Genomic DNA, 12,671 nt, shown 5'->3' with positions numbered 1-12,671 from the left:
TGGTGGCAACAACTTAGGGTTAGAAGTGAAAGAATTGAAAAGCCAAAAGTCACTTCTTGGGAGAAGATGAAGAGTAAATTGAAGGAAAAGCACCTATCTGAAAATTATTTGCGGCCCCTTTATTTAAAGATGATAACATCCGTTAAGGTGAGGGGAATGTGGATGAATACATTTCATCAGTTAATGGCCCAAACTGATGCGGTTGAAAGACAGGAGAAATCCATAGCTCGTTATGTAAAGGGGCTGAAAACATCCATACAAGACGTGGTCGTGTTACAACGTTATTAGACATTGGATAAAGTGGACGACCTTATTATTAGGATAGAAGCTCAACAGAAGCGACCTCATCAAGGTGGGAAGCAGCCCAGGGTGGTACATGCAGCTGTGGTGGAAATTTTAGACGAAAAGGTGACAATATCGTTGGGTTTTTGTGGCCATTAAAGGCCTTACGAGAGCATATAATCAATTTTTGATATAGTGGAACAAAGAACTCCTGTGGGAGTATGGTCCAGAGGGACCGAGATTGACAAATGTTGTTTACCGAGACTTTGAATAGGCTTAATGAGCTAGGTTAGTCGAGTTACAAAATCCTAAATACCTGGGCATAGATCACAACAGATGAGGGTTAGCAAGGTTATCCCTTCATGAGGTCGGAGTTGCCCAGGGTAGTGAGCTAAGGGACTATGTGACCCTTGTGTGTGATTGGTGGGTCTATAGGGACGAGGGCCAACGCCTCTCCTTAAACCTTCATACGACATGTACACATGATAGGCATATCGGGAAGCAAGTCACCATTGAGGTTGATACATGTACATGCGCAAGAGATAACTCCTATATGCATCATATGAGTTGCCTGTGCACTGGTATGTGTGACCTTGGACTTATCTTTAGAGAGGAACATGTAATCCATAGATTAGAATTATGTCCCCTCACCTATTGCCTGATATTGGTGGCTAGTTATGAACCCCTGTGAAGGAATGTGGGTCAGGGGAACTACTAGGTCAGTTTGAGAAAGTGGGTGTGGATTATAATCTCTAGTAGAAGATGGAGTGCTTCAGTAATTTTGAATTCCTTAACATAGTTGGATCCCATTCCTATCAAATTAACTTAGAATTAATTAATTTGACCTGAAATTATTTTTAGATTAGTAGAATGAACTTTTAGAAATATCTGGGTATTTTATTTTCTAAAAAATGGACTTCTATATAGTCGAGAACTTAATTTTCAGTATTTAATAAATTAGAGAGAAAAATAAAATACTAATCATTTTTTAAAAATCATTTTCCTCATTTGAAAAATAATAAAACACATGGGGGTCCATTATGGTCCATGGGCCACCCCATAAAATTGCATGTGGGAGGTGCATGGGGCTCACTTATGGCCTCATGAGAGGCACGCCCCACTTAAAGGAGTCACTTTCTTATTTTGCGGTAGGCTATCATGGCATTTAATCAATTTGAAACAAATCAGGAAGGTTTTGCATTTTAGGAGATTTGAATTTTTAAATAAAGCATGTGTAAGAGATTTATGAAAAAGAAAGGAAAAAGAAATATATTTTTTATATTATGTATATTTGATGGGATTAGGTTAAGAAAGTTGAAGGATAACATTCTAGTACCTTCCTTTCTATCATGATGGCTGATCTAAGGATTGTAAGGCTAAAATCTCTCACCCCACATGTCTCTTATGATCAATGGTCTTGATTTATTCTCCATAAGGATGACTAACCCTCGAAAACCCTAACCCTGAGGCTTGCTCTATAAATACTCTTTATAGGGTACCAAAATCTCTACACCTTGAATTACCTCTCTCTCTCTCCCTCACAAAGATACATGTCTCTCTCCCTCTCTGATCTGATATCTCTTATTTCTCCAAGCCTCTCAAGAGACTTAGAAAATATTTTGTGATAGAAAAATAGGGGGCACACTGCAACCCTAGTGCAAAGAGAGGGGTATGCCCCATATTGTAGGTATTGGGGCCTAGTTTTGTGTTCCACTATTGCTCTCTGATTAAATGGTTGATAGCCTAGGTTTCCCATACTTTTAAGATTTGAGATAGACCATTATCTCGTGCGCCATCGGAGCAAGAGACCTGGAGTGGGGTATACCATGTCCAATTGAGGTCATCTTCTGACAAGTTTAATTTTATGTTATGCATTTTATGTTTATTGTTCCCAAGAGTCTTATGTAATTTTATTTATTGAATGAAAAAGTTTTATTTAGTGGCAGCAAGTGAGAACCTCTTTTGTTGTTTTTCATCATTTATTTTGAGATTTATTTGTTGTATTTGGATTTGTGTAAATGTTCTAGCCGGTAGAAAAGTTAAAAATTAAAAAACCATATATACCATGCCAATTCACCCTGTCCAACTTTCAAATACAGTGGCTGGTTGGGGTTTCGACTTGCTGGTCCATCGAAACAGCAAACAGAATGGGTGACGGGGCAAAGGTCTAGTTTCCCTAATTGACCAAACAACAATGTTATCAAGTGCTATAGGTGTTCAGGAATTGGACGTGTCTCTTCTCGACACAAAAGGAAGTTTGTCACCCTTTTTAAGGAAGTTCTCGAAGAGGACCGGGCAGTCACTCAATGAAGACCCTGTTTATGATGAGGTGCCTGAAGAAGATGAACCTGAGGTTCATTTAGTGACCATGAGAAAGTTTTGGTGATTCGCACAGTATGATGACACCTTGGCTAGGGGAAGAAAAATATTGGTTGCACACGAAGATTTTCCACACATGATGCACTGTGTAAGGGAAGGTTTATAATCTCAATATTGTGTCTCAAGGGATGGTAGACAAGTTGAAGTTGAAGAGGGAAAACCATCCAAAGCCATGCAAGATAGCTCCGTTCAAGATGGGTAAAGAGATAACAATTTATAAATGCTGTCGAGTTTCTTTTTCAATTGGGAAGCATTATAAAAATGACATATGGGATGATGTGCCCTTGGATGCTTGTCATTTATTCTTTGGAAGACCGTGGCGGTTTAACAAGTGCACCCTACATGTGGGTTTAAAAGATTTACTCTTTTGTTCAAGATGGGGTTAAAGTGGTTTTATGTCCATCTAAGAAGGAAAGTGCATCCAAATCAGATGAAGGTTGTACTAATCGTTTTTTGTTGGACTTTATGGAGGAGATGGACAAGTCCAGGATGTTGTATCTAATGGTCTGATTGCAGGAGCAGCCTACTAGTTTAGTTCCACCACAGATAGAGCCATTAATGAGAGACTATCGTGATGCATCCCATATGAGCTTCCTTAAGGAGTACCGCCTATGCGAAACATCCAGTATCACATAGACCTTGTTCATGGCCGAGCTTTCCGAACAAGGCAACGTATAGGATGAGCCTAAAAGAATATGAAGAGTTACAAAGACAGGTTACAACGCTTTTGCAGAAGAGGTTCATTTGAGTGACAAGGAATCCACATGTTGTCCCGACTCTATTGACACCATAAAAGGATGGAACTTGATGTATGTGTGTGGACAATAGGGCCCATTAATAATATTACAATTAAATATGTCTTCCCAATTCTTCGTCTGGATATATGCTGGATATATTTGCTGCTGCTATGATTTTTTTGAAGATATATTTGCGGTATGGGTACCATCATATGTGAAAGACAGTGTTCAAGACACGGGAAGACCTTTTTGAGTGGTTGGTGATGCCATTTGGCCTCTTTAATGTTCTCAGTTCCTTTATGAGAGTGATGAATCAGGTATTTAAGCCTTTTTTGTGGAAAGTTTGTGGTGGCCTATTGATGACATTCTAGTGTACAACACTAGTGAGCAAGCACATATGGAGCACATGTGATTAGTGTTTCATTTGTTACGGGAGCAGCAGTTGTATATGAAGCTGAAGCAGCATGGTTTTTATTGGTTATGTTATTTTAGCTAAGGGCATCGAGGTTGGTCACCAAAAGGTAGCAACCATCAGGCATTGACCTAATCCCACTACCATCCATGATGTTCACAATTTACATGGGTTGGCGAATTTTTACAGGTGTATTAGGGGCTTAAGTTTGATTATAGCACCTATCATTGATTGTTTGAAGAAGGGTGCATTTGCATGGATGGATGAGGCCAAGAGAAGCTTTCAGTTAGTGAAGCTGAAGATGACAGAGGCTCCTATGTTGGCTCTTTCTGGCTTGTCTTCTAGTTGGTTTGTGATGCTTCACATGTTGAGATTAGTGCAATAGTAATCTGTGAGGTGAGAGAAACAAAACAGAGCCATCCATTCTTGAAATCAGCCATCATAATATATAGAGGAATTTAATAATCTTATCCCATGAATCAATCTAGAATATGACCAATCAAAACGCGTCTACTTACAATTCCTTTTTCTCTCACAAAAGAATTGTAGAAATTCAAAGAGTCTTGGTCAAAATTGAAAGATTGAAAGAATATTTTACAAACATAAATTATTTTGTACATCCACAAAATTTTGTCGCAAAATCTTTCCTTATGATTTTCCAATTTTTTTGTAACAAACCAATTATTATTCAAATCTATTGGATTCCCCACAAGATCTCCCAAAATGCTGGGAGATTTGGGGACGTCCATCTTTGTGGGGCACGAGGGCCCCACATCCCACGTCATTGTGCATCCTACACGTATGGGGGCTACGCCCTCAACCCCCCCCCCCCCACAAAAACAAACAAATGAACGTCGGTCCCACTATGCCCCTTCATGTTGTAGAAGTTTTGAAAACGTCCTTTTAGGGTTTTAAACCTTTTAAACAATTTATTAAAAAATTACAGGAACATAAATAAAGTTGAAAAAATATTTTTGGTGTTCTTAAGAAAAATATAAAACACTCAGAAATACTTCTAGAAGTGGATTGGTACCAATGGGTTAAGAAAAAATGACTGTCGGGGCACTCCACCTATGCAAGATTTGTGATCCACAACTATCTTCTCAAACTAACTCAACGAGGCCATGGCCTACAGTCATGTGCAGGCGGTCAAGATTGGCCTGTCAAAGCTGGCCAATAAATATTGGAACCACAGTCCTATTATGTGGATTAGATACCACCCTAAGAATTCAGATTCTATGGTCAATAATGCAATTGAATTTTGCTTCTTAGACAACTAAGAGATGGCACCACTACCATACATGAATATATATCCCAAAGTGGATTAAGCTCATCCGGATCTCCTTGGAAATCTGCATTGGAAAAGCCCAAAACATTAAGAATATCAACATCCCCATATGTAAGAGCATAATCACAAGTTCCTTTCAAGTACCTTTGCATTCTCTTAATGGCTCTCCAATGTTCCATTCTGGGATTACTTTGGAATCTACCAATTAAACTTTGTGCGAATTCCAAATCGGGTCTAGTTCCCATAGTTATATACATCAGGGAACGTACGACATTTCTATATGGTTTACCTTCAATTTCTTTTCTTTCATCATTATTCATTCATACAAAGGCTTAGTTTAATTCTTTTCTCCATGGGTGTTTTAATAGGCTTGCATTCATTCATATTAAACTTTTCAAGAATCTTCTTGCAAAAAGTAGCTTAAGATAATTGGAGAATCTGGTCTGCTCTATCTCTTATTATATTAATTCCAACACAAAAGATGCTTGTCCCAAGTCTTTAATGTCAAAATTATTTGATAACAAGGACTGTTTCCCTTATTAGTTTTAAGGAACTACTAGCCAAAAGGATATCATCCACATACAAGGTTAAGACCATAGTTACCGGAATCTCTCCTCAGACCTCGCGATTTCGGTTTCAAATCCCGTTTCCACATTTCTGTTAAGGAATCTCCATGGAAACCCATTTTTTTTAAACCAAAAAAACTCGATTCCGTAATTTCGAAATCTCGATTCAACATTTATTTAGAAAATATTTTTTGGAACCAAGGAAACTCGATTCCTTAATTTTGGAATCTCGATCCAACATATCTAAAGAAACTTGAACCCACTAGTTGTGGGTAGACGCTCCCAAATAGATCGAATCTGGATTCCAACGAGGATTAAATCTTGATTCCATGTCAATTGATACATGATTCTGCATGTAATGAATCTTGTTTCGTTAGGGTTTTGAATTAAGATTCTACCCCGTATAGAACATTGGTTCATAGGAGTAGAGAAGTCAGAAGTGTGATTCATTCAATATAGAATCTTGTTTCGACCTCCATGAAATCTCCATCCAAACTAGTTTGCATTCTTGATTCCTGAAACTAGTCTACATGTAATGAATATCGTTTTGTTAGGGTTTTGAATCACGATTCTACACCGTATAGAACATCGGTTGATAGGAGTAGAGAAGTCAGAAGTGCAATGCATTCAATATAGAATCTTGTTTCGATCTCCATGAAATCTTCATCCAAACTAGTTTGCATTCCTGATTCCTGAAATTATATAAAGTTGTTAAAAAAATCACAAACTATGATTGTTGTTTGTGTAACCTCATCGCAATAATCTATGGATTATGATTTCAGTTACTTGGAAACCCAATTAGTAAGAGGACTTGTTTATACAATGTTTATAGACAATTTCCAATAGTAGCAGGGCTAGTTTACGCAATTTTAATACTTCATAGATAGTTTTCAATAGTAATATGGTCATCATAGTTATTGAATGCATAGAAGCACACCAATGACACATCCAGAACATATGCTAGCTCCATTTTCAAACAAATCGCCCTTTTTGTTTTTTCCTTGACCTTGTATAATTTAGTCCATTTTCCTTTAACTACACCTTGCAAAAGATACTCAACGGATCATGACTTTTGAGTTATAAATTCACTGCATACCTACATGATTCATTGAATAAGACTTATTAGTTTCTTGTTAATAATAACTACAAAAGTAAAAGTAATGTTTTATTTTCTAGTGGATATGATGCTTTGAGGTCCTAAACGATAGCATTAGGCGGCATGTGTACTAGAAGGGGGTATTGTTATTTTTAAGGCATGTATTTTAAAAGGAATTTATTGAGTTTGTGTTGCTTTTTTAGGGGTATTGTTATCTTTATTATGTTTTTTATATTTGCGTTGATGTAAACTGCTATAGTTTCTTTATCTTGCTCATAGTTACGTGAATTGCTTAAGTGATCTTGCACCACGTCCAGCCTTGCAACATTGCTTATTACTGAACTACTGATTGTAAAGTGGTTATTGATAATGCTATTTTTACTTTTTTTCTTTGATTTAAATGCCTATAAAATGATGTTTCTTATATTTGTGCTGATGTAAACTGCTTTGGTTTCGTTATCTTGCTCTGATTTAGCACATTCCCATGCACATTCACATGCATACGATGGGAAGAAATAGAAGATGAGGAACGGTTAGAGTTTATCATATGGACCATAGTCCTAGGTCCATGCATGCTCACTTCCGACGCTCCTCCTTGGCTTCAAGGAAGAATGTGAGATCATCAAGAGTGCTGGGGGTATCACATGCCACCAAGTTGGCTGTAAAATTCTCTCATGAGGGAGACAGAGTGGATAAGAAGACGGTCACTTGAGTTGGCATATCAAATGCTATGCCGGCCTACTCAATGTCCTTCACTATATTGCAAAAATCCCTCACATGATCACCAATTTTCGAGTCATCTGGCATCCGGCAATCCATGAGCTTCTTCATGCTCATCACCTTGTGAGAGTAAGATGGAATATCAAAGGCTTTCTTCATATTTTCAATGATTTCTTTGTCTATCCTACACTCTTCATATTCTCTTTCCTAAGTGTAGGACATAGTGGCTAAGAACACATTTCTAGCACTTTGATTTTTGGTGCTCCATGTCTCATAGGCATCACATCTGGCTTGAGTGGCATTAGATTTTGGCACATTTGGAGGGTCTTAAGTGATCATAGGGATGAGACCCTCCTCATGGAGTACATAGCCCACTTTCCTCCTCCATTTGACGTAATTCGACCCATTGAACTTCTCTTCTTTAAGCAATTCAGTAACTATCGACATGGAGGCCATTGGCAAACACTTGAGCAACGTTCTAATACAATCTAGGACTCACAAAATGACTCAAAGGGACCTCTCTTAGAATTTTGGCTCGGATACCACTTGTGAGTGTGTAAAAACCAATTCTCTTGACTTGGACTACAATGTAGACAAAATACAAGCGAATACATTAAATTTTCCAATACACTTGAAATTACAAATTGCAAAATCAAATTACAGCAATGTCATTATAACAACAGTGAGCTATTGACTTCAAAATACACTCAAATGAGAGGATACAACTCAATTAGAGTCCCTTACACATGAACAATACAAGCTACAAAAGGAAATTATCAACCTATACATGTATATTGTGCATTTGGAAATTTTGCACCACTCAAACTTACAAGGAAAAATTATACATCAATGAAGTCATAAAACTCATCACAATATGATCTCCATTACTTCAACATATATATGCTCAAGTGTGCAATGCATCATGACCATGAGAAGCCAATCAGAGCTCTCGGGTGCCAGGTTTATGGCATTTGGTTTTAGCTGTGTCATTGGGTGACATGCGAGGGCATACCTCAAAATTGGGCCAATACATCATCAATCGAGTGGGAAGCCACGCATCTACAGATACACACTTAAAACATGGAATGATTTGTAGATATTTAAAGATCAAATCAAGTGGGAAATCATGGGAGAAAACTGGGCTCTTAAATCACAAAAGCAGTTCAATTGAGTTCACAATTCGGTTCCCAAAATTTCTGCATAGTCTCCTCTTATGAAACCAACAATTCAAGGGATTAAAACGAAGATCTAAGTGATCGATATGATCATGAAAATCTCAGAGAAATATCAGCCTAAATTACTCCAAAATTCAAGGAAGAAAGCTCATGAAAACTATGTCAAAATATGTATGGAAGATGCTTTCAACTATATAGATCAAGGGAGATCAAAGATGATTCAAGGGATCAAAGATCTAATTATCAAAGGATGAAGGGATGTTTATGTAATTGAGAATTTATAAAAAGGAGAAACCAAATGGATCAATGAAAAGATTGTACTCAATTGTTGAAGGATTTAAGACTAGATCATCCATGGCTTAAATTTGAGCTTTGTATCACCATTGATGGAGTAATAATGAAGCTTCAATAGAGATTTCTCTCATCCTAACTTTGAAGACCACACTTAGAGAGAGAAAGGAGGAGGAGACTTAGCTTGGGCGTGCCACACAATGGGAGACAAAGAGACTATGGCGTACCACTTTTGGAGAGAGAAAGGATGAAGTGAACTCATGTGTGAAATGAAGGCTCAAGGGGGTATTTATAATTTTCTAACCCTTAAGTGTAGAGATGCTTTTAGATTAATAAATTTTGGCCCTCCATATTATCTACCAAAAGCTACAAGAGAGGCTTGATCCTAGCCCACCATCCACCATCATGCCATAAAGATGTGTGGTATGGATTTAAACGCCTATATCCTCCTTTAATTCACCAAACATGTGCACAAACCCCTTGCTTTAAGCATGTGCTAAAAAGATTTTTTTTTAGATCTCAATATGTCACAAAATTACATAAAACAATCCCATAGCATAAAACAAAAAACTGCATAATGAAATGGGGGTCCCTTGAGGGGGGTTGATGTCACCCCCACGTCATCCTCCATGTGGGGTGATGTGGGGCCCCCTAAGCCACCACATGGACATCCATTGGCCATTTAGGTGTCCCATGTGGGTCTCGGGGTACTGTCCTTCTTTGTCATTTGCCCGAAACAATTCTAAGAAGGATTTTCTTGCCCAAAAAATCCAAAAATATTCTCAAAAATCCTTGAAAAATATTCTAATGATTTTCCATCAAAATAAATCATTTTAGCATTGTTTAAAAACATTTACAAGGGAAATTAGAATCCTTGGAGTAGAATTATGAATTGGAAGACTCCACTCGGCTAGATCCGGAATCCAAAGCCACCATCTTAGTTTGACCCAACAGACTCATGATCCATAGTGTATAATCAGGGGCTCATGATCTCAGCCTATCAAAGTCAAACTAATGTGTGACCCTAAATCTCCAAGTATAAGTGGATTTCAAGTGCACACCTTAGAGGACATGCACACATGGTGTGGGGGTTGCTCTATTGGCACATGTGCATACCTCTATCTAGTGGATCTCTGGAAGAGCGGCTTCTCATACATTGTGACAGTAGACGCACATCCTACGAGAAGGTTCTAAGAGTTAGGGATTTAAGCCAATGTCCTTTATTAGCCCGCACCTTCTCATACAACGCTATTTTGTCATCGAGCTCATATAAGCACGAAAATCATACCACCATGGTCCATCACGTAGTTATGAGTGACTGACATTACGATCAATCCTGACTTAAGAGGTAACCCTCGCGGTACCTCCCATGCATATAAATCCTTCTCATAAGTTAATTGGAGTTCCATAACTCTTGGTCCCACTGTGCCAAGATCCTAGAGTCATGTCGCTCTTTTACTCCCACTGAAATCAAGATCCATTGAAAATATTAGAATTTAAGGCCTTGAAAGGACATAATTCCAATACATTCCACCTCTCTCCCCCCCTCTCTATTCCCCTCTCTCTTCCTCGGGGTGAATCTTACCTCGCTCTCTCTCCTCTGCAAACTAGATTTCTCTCTCTCTCTTTCTCACTCCATTGAAGGTGATGTTGTAGCAGTAACTAATGAGTACTTAGAGAAAAGAGAGAGAAACAATACAAGAGGAAGAAAGCGGCCTCAAATAAGTTGCAAATGTGATATATCTTAGTAAAGGGAGCTAGTAGAAGGGGTTATTATAATAAGTAAAATTGGTTTGGTTGTTTTATAGGTCACTTAAGTTGTAGGTACATTTTAGTACTTCTACCTTTTATCTAAGGGCTGGTATTGCACCTTGCATTAGGGTTCTGGGAGGGAAAAAAATCTTATATAAGGCAGATCTGGCCAACTTTTGCTTGACTTTGAATGAGATACAGCTGGACGGAGGGACAATCCACCATTCCCGCTCTCCCTTTTCCTTTGGGGGGGTGTGATCTCTAGGGTGGATTCCAGCCCTCTTTCACATGTTTCTACTTGATCTTCCCTCTCTAACTTCCATGTTTTTCATCATTCATGCATATCTGAACTGATTGTGCTTCATAAAGAAATAGAAAATCATTATGGGATGCATCAATTTGTATTAGAGCAGATTGATGTTGCCCTAAGACTGCAACTTCAACTTATGGCGCTTAACAAGGTATTGCACATGAAATCACCTGGTTGATGCTCGAGATGAAGAGATCAAACTTCTAAAAAGGTGAGTAAAATCTCTAATACCTTGTACGGTTAGAAATGTTGGGGTTATGTGGCCATTTAAAGGCCTTACGAGAGCATGTACTGAAATAATTTTTATAGTGATATCATAGCTCCAGTGGGAGTATGATCTAGAGTGGATTGTGAGGCATTATTAGTGCCGTGACTCACCTGAGCTTTGATGGGCTATGGCTCAGGTTAATGTCTAAAACCCATAGCCCTGGGCATTTGTGCATAACCGATAAGGGTTTCAATGTGGGGTTATCCCTTGATGAGGTTGGAGATGGGCCCAGGGTGGTTGGTGAGGGGACTAAGTGTGACCCTTGCATTCGATGGTAGGCCGCAGAGGACAAATGCTAAATCTTCATCATTACCATCATACGACACGTACACTAGATAGCCGTTCGGGAAACAATCCTCTGAGTGAGGGTGTGTGTCATGTACATATGCTGAAGAGATGTCTCTCTGCAACACTGAACTGTGTTGGAAGGACCTATGAGGTATCGTATTTGGACTTGTCTTTAGGGAGGTACCTGTGATCCATGGGCTAGAAACGTGTCTACTTTATTTATTGACTGACTTTGATTATCCAAGCATGAGCCCTTGCGAAGCGCTGTGGGTCATGGAAACTATTGGGTCAATTTGAGAAGATGACAGATGCAGTTTCTAAAGAGGATGGAGTCTTCAGTATATTTGTGATATTCCTAACTCTTTTCATCCAATTACCATCAAATCATCTTAAATATGTTTAATTATATTTTAGATAATTAAAATGAATTGTTGGACCTCTTTGGATATTTTATTTTATTGAAAAGGGATTTTTAAATAAACAAAGATCAATTTCTTGGATATTCAAAAGCCGGATACCTTTGATTTTAATGCTGACATTGGATTGGAGGATATAAGCCCAACAAATGGAAGTTGGAGTCTCTGACAATTTGATGATGCAAAATCTCCATCTCAAGCTTGGACCTGGGATCAACCGCTTTTGTACATTATGAGAGATTGGCTTCTTAACATGAAACTCTTGTGCTTCTTTGACATTTTTGTTTTGGGGGGGGGGGGGGCGGGGTCAGAGAGAGAGAAACCTAGTTTGCAAAGAGAGGGAAGTTCACCACTGTGGGTTTCTTCATGATGGGTAGAATGGATGATTTTTTAAAAGAAAACTGTTAGGATGGGAATTTGGATGGAAGAAAAGATAGGAGGGGGTTTCACTGCCAAGTTTAAGCTATTGAGGGATCCACGGGCTTTCTGTGGACCCAACGGTTTATTGGGGGTTACAAATGCATAGATGGGGGTTTATCTCTTTATTTCTTAAATAGAATATGCAGTGCTGTTTTTCTTACATGAAATGTGATATTGGTTTTCATCTATTTTTGCCATATTTGTTTTGACCTTGGTGTATAACAATATATGGATTCTGTTGTGGCCTCATGCTAATGATGCTCCTTTTCTC

General features: G+C 38.4%; 1 protein-coding gene across 17 annotated transcripts in view; it reads left to right on the top strand.

Annotated features, from left to right (window-relative positions):
* Positions 1-12,671, top strand: part of LOC18436437 (DUF3754 family protein, putative (DUF3754)) — a 73,926-nt gene that overhangs the window by 24,249 nt on the left and 37,006 nt on the right. Inside the window, exon 1 of one of the 17 annotated variants that reach the window (XM_088846692.1) lies at positions 2,382-4,206. The exons of the other annotated variants lie outside the window; for them this stretch is intronic. The gene's annotated coding sequence lies outside the window, so the exon portion shown is untranslated. Of the gene's footprint in view, positions 1-2,381; positions 4,207-12,671 lie in introns of those variants that run through there. 17 annotated transcript variants of the gene reach the window in all.

This window comes from Amborella trichopoda, chromosome 9 (assembly GCF_054954075.1).
Source record: "Amborella trichopoda isolate Santa Cruz 75 chromosome 9, AtrichopodaSantaCruz75HAP2 v2.0, whole genome shotgun sequence".
In the NCBI taxonomy this organism is placed as follows: Eukaryota; Viridiplantae; Streptophyta; class Magnoliopsida; order Amborellales; family Amborellaceae; genus Amborella; species Amborella trichopoda.
This window is presented reverse-complemented; position numbering and strand designations above follow the sequence as displayed.